The sequence below is a fragment of the Lutra lutra genome, chromosome X (genome assembly GCF_902655055.1).
Source record: "Lutra lutra chromosome X, mLutLut1.2, whole genome shotgun sequence".
In the NCBI taxonomy this organism is placed as follows: Eukaryota; Metazoa; Chordata; class Mammalia; order Carnivora; family Mustelidae; genus Lutra; species Lutra lutra.
Genome location: NC_062296.1, coordinates 45,029,752 through 45,041,047, shown reverse-complemented (window position 1 = coordinate 45,041,047; position 11,296 = coordinate 45,029,752).

Below are 11,296 nucleotides of genomic sequence, written 5' to 3'. Positions count from 1 at the left end.
ACAAAAGCCTATATGTCCATCAACAGATGAATGGCTAAAGAAGATGTGGAATATATATGTACAATGGAATACTATGCAGCCACCCAAAGAAATGAAATCTTGCCATTTGCAATAATGTGGATGGAACTAGAGGGTATTATGCTGAGCGAAATAAGTCAATCAGAGAAAGACAATTATCATATGATCTCCCTGACATGAGGAATTTGAGAGGCAGAGTGGGGTATTTGGGGGGTTGGGAAAGAAAAAATGAAACAAAATGGGATTGGGAGGGAGACAAACCATAAGAGACTCTTAATCTCAACAAAACAAACTGAGGGGTGCCAGGAGGAGGGGGGTAGGGAAAGGGTGGTTGAGTTATTGACATTGGGGAAGGTAAGTGCTATGGTGAGTGCTGTGAAGTGTGTAAACCTGAAGATTTACAGACCTGTACCCCTGGGGCTAATAATACATTGTATGTTAATAAAAAATTTAAAAAAATTTAAAAGCCTATGTGCTATGTAAAGTCTCTTAAATTATATAAAAAAACAAACACCTTATAACAAAAACAATTTATAGTTGGCAAGTCATGGGGTTTGAGAGATGATTTTGACAGCAAAGCTGCACAAAAGGACTTTTGACATGATGCTTACAGCTGGGATCATGATCCCAGGGTCCTAGAATGGAGCCCTGAGTCAGGATCCCTGCTCCTTTTATATATATCACATTATCTTTATTTACTCAACCATCAGTGGACACTAAGGTTGTTTCCATGACCTTACTATTGTGAATAATGCTGCAATGAATAAGAAGGTGCAACATCATTCATGACAGCAATTTCTTTTCCTTAACATAAATAACCAGAAGTGGAATTGCTGGATCACATTGTAATTCTGTTTTTAATTTTTTGATAAACCTTCACACTGTTTGCCATAGAGGCTATACCAATTTACATTCCCACCAACAATGCACAAGTGTTCCTTTTTTTTTTTTAAGATTTTTTTTTTATTTATTTGACAGACAGATCACAAGTAGGCAGAGAGGCAGGCAGAGAGAGACAGGAGGAGGCAGGCTCCCTGCTGAGCAGAGAGCCAGATACGGGACTTAATCCCACGACCCTGAGATCATGACCTGAGCCGAAGGCAGAGGCTTTAACCACTGAGCCACCCAGGCGCCCCACAAGTGTTCCCTTTGATCCACATCCTCGCCAACACTTGTATCTTGTCCTTTTGATAATAGCCATTCTAACAGATGTGAGGTGATATCTCATTGTAGTTTTGATTTGCATTTCTCTGATAATTAGTGACATTGAACACCTTTTCAGATACTTGATTCAGGTACCTGTATATCTTCTTTGGAAAAAATATCTATTCAAGGGCCATGATTTATGCAATCTTTTTTTTCCCCCTTACCTCACTTCTGGGGACAACATAGGTTGCATATGGAATTAAAACACATTTTTTTAAACAAATTGCATGTGGTTTTTATTGGGTTGACTGTGTTTAACTATGGTAACTCCTTTATACCCTGAAGCACAAATGCCTAACTGATGTTAAAAATCACTTAAAGAGATTTGCCAAGAGGGAGATTCAATGTGCCACCACTGACTTGAATATGGAATAGCCACACACAAAAGACCTCATAACACCCCCTAGGAATGGAGAGCAACCCCTGGCCAAGAGCCAATCAGAAAACAAATCTTCAGGGCGCCTGGGTGGCTCAGTGGGTTAAGCCGCTGCCTTCGGCTCAGGTCATGATCTCAGGGTCCTGGGATCGAGTCCCGCATCGGGCTCTCTGCAAGCAGGGAGCCTGCTTCCCTTCCTCTCTCTCTGCCTGCCTCTCTGCCTACTTGTGATCTCTGTCTGTCAAATAAATAAAATCTTTTAAAAAATAAAAAAATAAAAAAATAAAAATTAAAAAAAAAAGAAAACAAGTCTTCAGTATTTCAATCACAAGAAAATAAGCTCTGCTAATGACCAGTGAGTTCAGCAAAGAACTTCAACCCCCAAATGAAAATGACAGCTGACACCCTGCTCTCAACCCACTGAGAAGGGTGTCCAATAGTGCCATGCCCAGATACTTACCTACAGAAACTGTGATATAAATAAATTTATAGTTTTAAGATACAAAAAGTACTTAAGATATGTGGGCACACTTTAAAAAATCAAATAAATACATTCATAAATCAACATGGAATTCAAGTTAAAACATATAGGTATGTTATTTATCCAAAATAAAAAGACTTTTTCTTCTTTCTTATAATTTCTAAGTATTTCATCTAAATACTGAGATACTATTCTTGAGTTCCACATAGTGTGACTAAGTTCTGTTAATAGACAACTGTTCTTTTTTTTAAGATTTTATTTATTTATTTGACAGGCATATCACAAGTAGGCAGAGAGAGGAGGAAGCAGGCTCCCTGCTGAGCAGAGAGCCCAATATGGGGCTCGATCCCATGACCCTGAGATCATGACCTGAGCTGAAGGCAGAGGCTTTAAACCACTGAGCCACCCAGGTGCCCCAATAGATAACTGTTCTAATACAGAAGTAACCCTGTTAATGACTACTTATTGCATTGTCCCCATGTAGAAATTGGCTCAACTTTTCAGACACTTGGAAAAAAGGCTTATTTTTGTTATTGCTCTTTCATGGAAGGTAGGATTTTTCTTTGTTCAACCTCATCTTCAAGTCATTTAAAGTTACAATCTTACAAAATGATAATATGTGTCTAGTGTCAGAGATGGTCAGCCAATCACATTTCAGTAATAGTTTCTTTATGAAGGAACAGAAGGGAAGCTGAGAACAAAGCAGTAACTGACACCTAACAATCCCTCCCCTACCCCATGGTATCTATGTGACATTCCTCAGGCACTCCTGACTGCCCTAAAAGAAAAACAAATTCTTAACTTATAGAGATCACAATCCTGAGAGATATGAGTCTCCCTCAGTTTACAAAAGCCTTAGCAATAGCTTCCAGAAGGAAATGTAAATACAATTAAATGTCCTTATAACCTGTAGCCCATTGACAGATACTTGAAGTGGGCAGAGTGTAATGTTCCTCCAGGAAGCTCCCAACTATCTTACTGTTAATGGCTTACTAGAAGGAAAAACAATATCTTAACCTGGCAATAGCAAGCCCTCTGGTGTCCTGTGAGTCTTCTTTAATACATGAAAGTTATTTCAAAAACCTCCCTTTTTCCTTACCTCCCCCAACCCCATAGTATATAATCAGCCACCCTACACAGCTCTGGTGTAGCAGCTCTTCCTGCCCATGGGGCCTCTCCCAATGCTTTAATAAAATCACCTTTTTGCACCAAAGATGTCTCAAGAATTCTTTCTTGGTCATTGGCTCCAGACTCCACCCCACTGAACCTCACCCATATTTTAAAACCACTTCATTTTTCATTATCAAAGAAAATTTGTTTCATGTGACTTTAAATTAAATAAAACACCTAGGAGGTCTGAAGTACTGGCTCCTTCCAACAATGCAGCATAGGACACTGATTTGATTCATGTTAAAAGAAGTTGGTGGCAATACCTACCAGGAACCATCAGGAACAAGTTTATGACAAACTCACCTATATATTACTGTCACAGAGTGCTATAGATCCATATAATCATCACTCAGAGATATCAGTTGGAAACTCTGCTGGTAGAAGAGGGAAAAGGGACAGAATTATTTATTAATAAATACCATTAGTAAGGAAAGTAGTAAAATATACACTGATGGTTATGGCCTATTTAGATGACTTCCAACAAACACATACACCTATAGCTATGTCAGAAGAAAAAAATATCAGGAATTGTATTACAGCCTCGAAAAAAAACTACTCAATTTCTTTTACTCACAAGGCTTTTGAGGAGTGCTCTATCTCCAGGCTTCCCTGTTTTTTGCAAGACTGAACATTTTTTCTAACAGCAGAAGATTTATTCATGAACCAGTAGATGCTGAATTATGGGCAACTTCTTATATCTACCCAGGTTGTTACAGGGCTGGTTGTGTGCTGGGTCAACAAACAAGGTCATGTTCAGCTCATTGAGTGGCTAGATGGGAGTGTCATAAGTCAGGAGTTCTGGAGCCTTCTGCCAGCTAATATGATCTCTTCTGAGGTCTATTTCCATTCATATAGAGATTAAACTGAGACAAGTTGCAGATCCCCAAACCAAGGGGACTCTTAAGAGTTTCTCATTTCTAACCTCATTTTCCTAGTGGCTGGCAGAGTTTTCTATAAGCTATTTTCTCATTGCAAAGTGACCCCACTTTTAAACTGACAAATAAAGAATCGATACTTTGGATCCTGAGGGTGTACTTGTGATGTGAGAATTTGTGATATGTGTGTACAGTTTTTTTGTTTTTTTGTTTTTTTGGTTTTTTTTTTGGAACAACCACTTCCAAAAAGCCTTTATTTAAAAGGATATAATCCCTCCAAATCCCTCCAAAATAGACTGCCTACTCATAATATCCCTTTAAATTATCCAAATGATGTAATTTTGAAATATTCAACCAAAATATTCCTGCTACTATTTCTGAACATATTGTCACAAGTATACTACTGATTAGGTCTTTATCATCAACAAATCCTTGTCTCATTTCTTTCCATGATTTTACAAATAACAATATTTGGAAATTATAGCCAGAATTAATAGGGAGCTAGAGACAGACATAGTTCACTCAACAAATGTTTATAACATTTTTAGTTTTTGGAAATCACTTAGGAAGCATTCAGTAAGGTAAAGGTGATGGAAATGTATTTTATTTTACTTCTCATGGCAGTATTTAGTCTCACTATGCCAATGGTGGATATAGTTTTCGAAAATACAAATATACTCTTTTGAAAATACAAAAATCACCCCTCATATGGATTAGCAAGTACTATAGCTTTGGTTGTGCAGGTTTTGTATTTCAGCAGAAAGAAGCCATAATGGGTAAAATTTCATCTCTTTCAAAACACCAAAAAATTTTACAAAGATGACACACAAATATCACAGAAAATCTTAACACTTTGTGGCTTCAATGTGTGCATTTTTTCTTCTCTATAAAAAAATGCCATCCTTATTTATGTACTGCTCCAAGTGTTTTTATAACTCCCTCATACACATTACAAAGCTTTTTGCCATTTGTTGGGCCTAGAGGACACATAAAAACTGCAAATATATGGATGTACTCATAGAATTACATCAAAATGTACATGTATAAGGTTGTTCACTGCAGCATTGTTCATAAAGTTTATACAAATGGAAGTGGCCTGAAGTTTCATCAGCAGTAGAATCATTAATCATGGCATTATTCAATCATAAAGCACATGATAGGTGGCTGTAAAATACAAATACATGCATATATACTGATATGGAACAATTCCCAAGATATTTCCAGGATATTTTTCTTATTCAATGTGCAAAACAGTCTGTAAAATGACATGTTTTTGTAAGTTTTGTAAGAAGTTAAAAATGTTGTATGTACACACCTGGTAGAATTTTGCAGCAATGTGTTTGTATTGCTTTAAGAAATATTGACGTGAGTTACACAAGCAATTTAATTATAAACTATTTTTCTTTATAATTTTATTCATTTATGAGAATATTTATAATTTATATTTTAAAGACATACATTGTCACTCAATAGGCCCATTTGGCCAGAAATGCATACTAAATTATGAGGATTTCCTTTCAGGAGACTTGAATGAAGCTGTAGGCCATAAATAGTTAAATAAATGTCTTTGAATTTCCTCAACAAGTCCCAGAAACACTCCTTCAGCACTATCCAAAGGCTAGCTGCTGTGTAGGAAGAAAATATGGAGCAGATTTCATCCTGACTCAGCATATTTTCTTTTAAGATTTTATTTATTTATTTGACAGAGATAGAGACAGCAAGAAGGGGAATACAAGCGGGAAGAGTGGGAGTGGGAGAAGCAGGTTCCCCACTGAGCAGAGAGCCTGATGAGGGGCTGGATCCCAGGACCCTGTCATCATGACCAGAGCAGAAGACAGATGCTTAATGAATGAGTCACCCAGGCATCCCCTGACTCAGCATATTCTAAGAGCTAAATTGCCTATCAAAAAGAATTATTCAGATAATAGAGTTTCAAATCTAAGACTTAAAGTGCATGCTAATGACCTGATAATTGTATTAATGACTTTTCAATGAAGTTTGAAATTCTCTGTTAACATGTGAACAAAGTGTAAAATATTTTACAAACACAATTTTATTATGAAGTTTTGTGGATGCTATGTATTCTGCTAGTAATCCTCATTGCCTCTCTAAAAAAATATTTCTGGTTATAGTCTGGTCATTTGGTCAATTAGTATTTATATTGGCTACAGGAGGGGTAAGATGGCAGATAAGTAGGAGACCCTGTTTCAACCGGTGCCCTAATTATCTACCAGAACACTCTGAACACCCATGAAACCAGCCTGAGATGTAGGATTATATACTTCTGGATCTCTATGGAGGCAGAAGACTCTAATGGAGAGGTGAAGCAGTGTGGGAACAATCGGACTGATATCAGAGGATAAACAGAAGGGTGAGGGAGCCACCAGAAGTGACCCATTGGAAAGTAATACCCCAATACAAGAGTGCCCTGTGATTGAGGACCAGCATTAACTGGGAGTCTGGTTAAATGCTCTCAAAAAAAGTAAAAGATCTTCAGGGGAAACTGGTGGAATCGGGTGGTCATGGGCACAGGCCTAAACCCTCAGTCCCAGGACGGCCATCACCAGCAACTACCCATGCCAGAGTGCAGCAGAGCCCTGTGGTTGCACAGCTTGCATCACTGCTCAGCTGGGCACACTCCCACACCCACATGATGGAGACTGATGACAGCGCAAGCTTGTGCTCCCTATAACTTTTGCACACTGCATGATAGGGGTCTGACCCACTCTCCACCTGCTCCTGAGAAAACTCCATCTTGGAGCTAGCTGGCAGTCTCTAAGACCAAGCAAGGATCTGGATTCTCCAAGCTGGGACCTGAAGGAGTTCAGCATGATCTCTAGTCAAGAGCCAGCAGTGGCAAACTGAGGTCTAGACCCCATACAGCAGTCCCAGCAAAGGCAGCCACTGGAAATGGGCTCCCTGGACCAATATCGCTCATGGTTTTAGTGGCACGGGGCTGCAGAGATAATTGGGCACTTCCAGCGACCCCTGAGATGGTGTCTGGGGATGTGCTCTGCCTGTGGGAGGTTGCACAGATCAGCAATCTGCAGAGGGGGAGTCTGTGTGTTCTGGACTACCCAGAGGGGACCAGACCAAGACTTTTCTCTGAGACGGAGGTCTGGGTGCAGTTGGCTTTCCACTAAACCTCTGAAAAGCAGCAAAAAGCTACCAAAGAGGGGGAGGGAACCTCCAGAGAACAAAAGCCTGAAAAAACAGTTTCCACAGAGCTCAGCCCCTTGACAGGGAGCAAGAGGACTCAACCCAAGCAAGACTACCTGAAAAATGATGCGGCAGCCCCCTCCCCCAGAAAACCAGCCAAAAGAATAAGAGGACAACCACCACAGAGTCCTCCTAAAACTGTAAAACCTCAGGGTAACTGGGTGGCTCAGTTGGTTAAGCGGCTGCCTTCGGCTCAGGTCATGATCCCAGCTTCCTGGGATTGAGTCCCACATCGGGCTTCTTGTTCTGCAGGGAACCTGCTTGTCCCTCTGCCTCTGCCTGCCTGTACTCTCTCTATCTCTCTGACAAATAAATTAAAAAAAACTGTAAAACCCCAATATCAGGGGAAAACAATACATTAAGCTCCTGCTATTGCCCTAAAACCTATAAATTTCATAGATAAAACTATTATTTTAATTCATTCTCATTAATCTTGTTCTGTTTAATTCTTTTAACCTACTTACCTTTACAATTAGAGGTTTAATACAACATATTCCATAATATCCTCTTAACTTGAGCTTTTTTTTTCCAATAAATAAACCTGTGTGGTTTTTTTTTTCTTTTCTATTTTTCTAATATACATATAGCTAGAAGCTTCAAGGTAATCCTCTTTCCCTAATCAATACTACCCCTATATATAAACCAGTTTTAATCTCCCTTTATCTCTAGAAAGTTGAGTCCTTTATCAAAGGTATCAAGATACACCAAGGAAGAAACAAAATAAATTCCTCAACTACATTGAGGATTTATAACAACCCTCAAATTTTTTTTTTCTGTCAGTATTCCTGTGTATTCGTTTTTGTTCTGTTATTATATAAATCTTATACTTAGGGTTCATTTTTTGAGGAGGTCTTCTTTTTTTCTTGTCATTTACTTGTGTTGCTCTTTTTGTTTGTACGTTTTTGTTTGTATACCTTATAAATCTTACCATTGGGGCCTATTCTGGCTGGGTCTTCTCTTTTTTTTTTTTTCTTTTTCTGTATCTCCCTTCCTCTTTTTTTTCCTTTTTCTTTCTTTTTGGTGGTGACTTCCGATTGCTCAAAAGTGTTCCAGGATGCAACTTGCCTAGATCACAGTTGATATATTCAACTACACATCCCTTCAACCACCTCTCACCAAAATGACTAGGAGGAGGAATACCCAACAGAGAAAAAATTCAGACACTGTGCCCTCTCCATCAGAGATATTGGATATGGACATAAACCATATGTTGGAAATGAATTCATGTTAACAATTATCCAGGCAATGGCTAGGTTGGAGAAAACCATTAGTGACAACATGGAATCGATTAGGACAGAAGTGAAAGCCACCTAGGAAGAAGATAAAAATGCTATCAATGAGATCCTATCTAATCTAAATACTCTAACAGCTAGGGTAACGAGGCAGAAGATAGAATTAGTGATCTAGAGGACAAACTGAGAGAAAAAAAAGGATTAGGAGGAGGCCTGGAACAAACAATTTAGAAGCCATGAAAACAGAAATAAATGACGTGATGAAACGTTCCATCCTCAGAATTATTGGGATCCCTGAAGGGTAGGAGAAAGAAAGAAGACTAGAAGATATAGTTGAACAAATTCTCCATGAAACTTTTCCCAGTCTGGAGAAAGACACAAGCTTTCACGTCCTAGAGGCAGAAAGGTCACCCCCCAAGATCATAGAATATAGAAAGACCTTGAGACACCTGATTGTTAAGCTGATAAATCATAATTTTAGACAGTAGCTCTTGATAGCAGCTAGGAGGAAGAGATTCCTTACATACAGAAGAAGGTCCATCAGGATAACATCAGGCCTGTCCACAGAAACCCTGCAAGCCAGAAAGGGCTAGCAAGATATATCCAGGGCACTAAATGAGAACATGCAGCCAAGAATACTTTATCCAGCAAGGTTGACATTCAAAATAGATGGAGAGAAAAAGAGCTTCCAAGACCATCAAGGTTTAAAAGAGTATGTGACCACCAAGCTGACACTATGAGAAATATTAAGGGGGGTTCTATAAAAAAAAGAAAGAACCCAAGGGTGACATTCAACAGAAATTTACACAATCTATAGAAACAAGGACTTCACTGGCAACATGATGACAATAAAAACGTATCTTTCAATAATCACTCTCAATGTGAATGGCCTAAACACTCCCATAAAATGACGCAGGGCTGCAGATTGGATAAAATGACAGGATCCATCCATATGTTGTCTATAAGAGACCCATTTGGAACCTAAAGATACATCCAGAGTGAAAGTGAAGGGATGGAGAAGCATCTTTCATGCCAATGGGCCTCAAGAGAAAGCTGGGGTAGTGATACTCATATCAGATAAATTAGATTTTAAACTAAAGACTGTAGTCAGAGATAAATAAGGACACTACATCATTCTTAAAGGGTCTATCCACCAAGATCTAACAATTGTAAATATTTATGCCCCCAATACAGGAGCAGCCAACTACATAAGGCAACTGTTAATCAGAATAAAGTGTCATATTGATATGAATACATTAATAGTTGGGAATCTTAACACACCACTTTCAGTAATAGACAGATCATCCAAGCAGAAAATCAATAAAGGAACAAGAGCATTGAATGACACATTGGACCAGATGGACCTCATAGATATATACAGAACATTCCACCCTCAAACAACAGAGTACTCATTCTTCTCAAGTGCACATGGAGCTTTCTTCAGAATAGACCACATACTGGGTCACAAATCATGGCTCAACTGATACCAAAAGATTGAGATTATTCCCTGCATATTCTCAGGCCACAGTGCTTTGATACTGGAACTCAATCACAAGAAAAATTTTGGAAGGAACACTTGGAAGCTAAAGACCACCCTGCTTAAGAATGTTTGGATCAACCAGGAAATCAAACAAGAACTTCAACAATTCATGGAAACCAAGAAAATGAAGACACATGGTCCAAAACCTATGGGATACAGCAAAAGCAGTCCTAAGGGGGAAATACATAGTCATCCAAGCCTCTCTCAAGGAAAACTGAAAAATTCAGAATACACCACCTCTCTTTACACCTTAAAGAACTAGAGAATCAAAAACAAATTAAGCCAACCCCACACAAAAGAAGGGACATAACCCAGATTAGAGCAGAGATCAATGAGATAGAAACTAGAGATACAGTAGAACACATCAATGAAACTAGAAGTTGTTTTTTTTTTTTGAAAGAATTAATAAGATTGATAAATCATTGGTCAAACTAATCCAAAAGAAAAGAGAGAGGACCCAAATTAATAAAATTATGAATGAAAAGGGACAGATCATGACTAACACTAAGAAAACAAAAGCAATCATCAGAAATTATTATCAGCTGTTAAAAATTGATAAGTTAAGCAACCTACAGAAAATGGATACAACCCTGGAAACCTATAAACTTCCAAAACTGAATCAGGAAGAAATTGACAACCTGAATAGACCAATATCTAGTAATGAGATTGAAGCAGTGATCAAAAACCTCCAAAAAAAAGGAGCCTGGGACATGATGAGTTCACTGGAGAATTCTACCAAACATTCAAAGAAGAAATAATACCTATCCTCCTGAAGTTGTTTCAAAGTACAGAAACAGAAGAAAAATTTTCAGACTATTTCCATGAAGTCAGCTTTACCCTGACTCCCAAACCAGGAAAAGACCCCACCAAAATAGAATTTCAGACAAATATCCTTGACGAATATGGATGCCAAGATTCTCAACAAGATCCTAGCTAATAGGATCCAACAGTACATTAAAAAGATTATCCACCATGACCAGGTAGGATTTATCCATTGGATGCAAGGGTGGTTCAACATTCACAATTCAAGCAATGTGATAGAACAAATCAAGAAGAGAAAAAAGAAGAATGACATGGTCCTCTCAATTGATGCAGAAAAAGCATTTGACAAGGTACAGCCTCCATTCCTGATTAAAACCCTTCAAAATTTAGGGATAGAGGGAACATTCCTCAACTTCA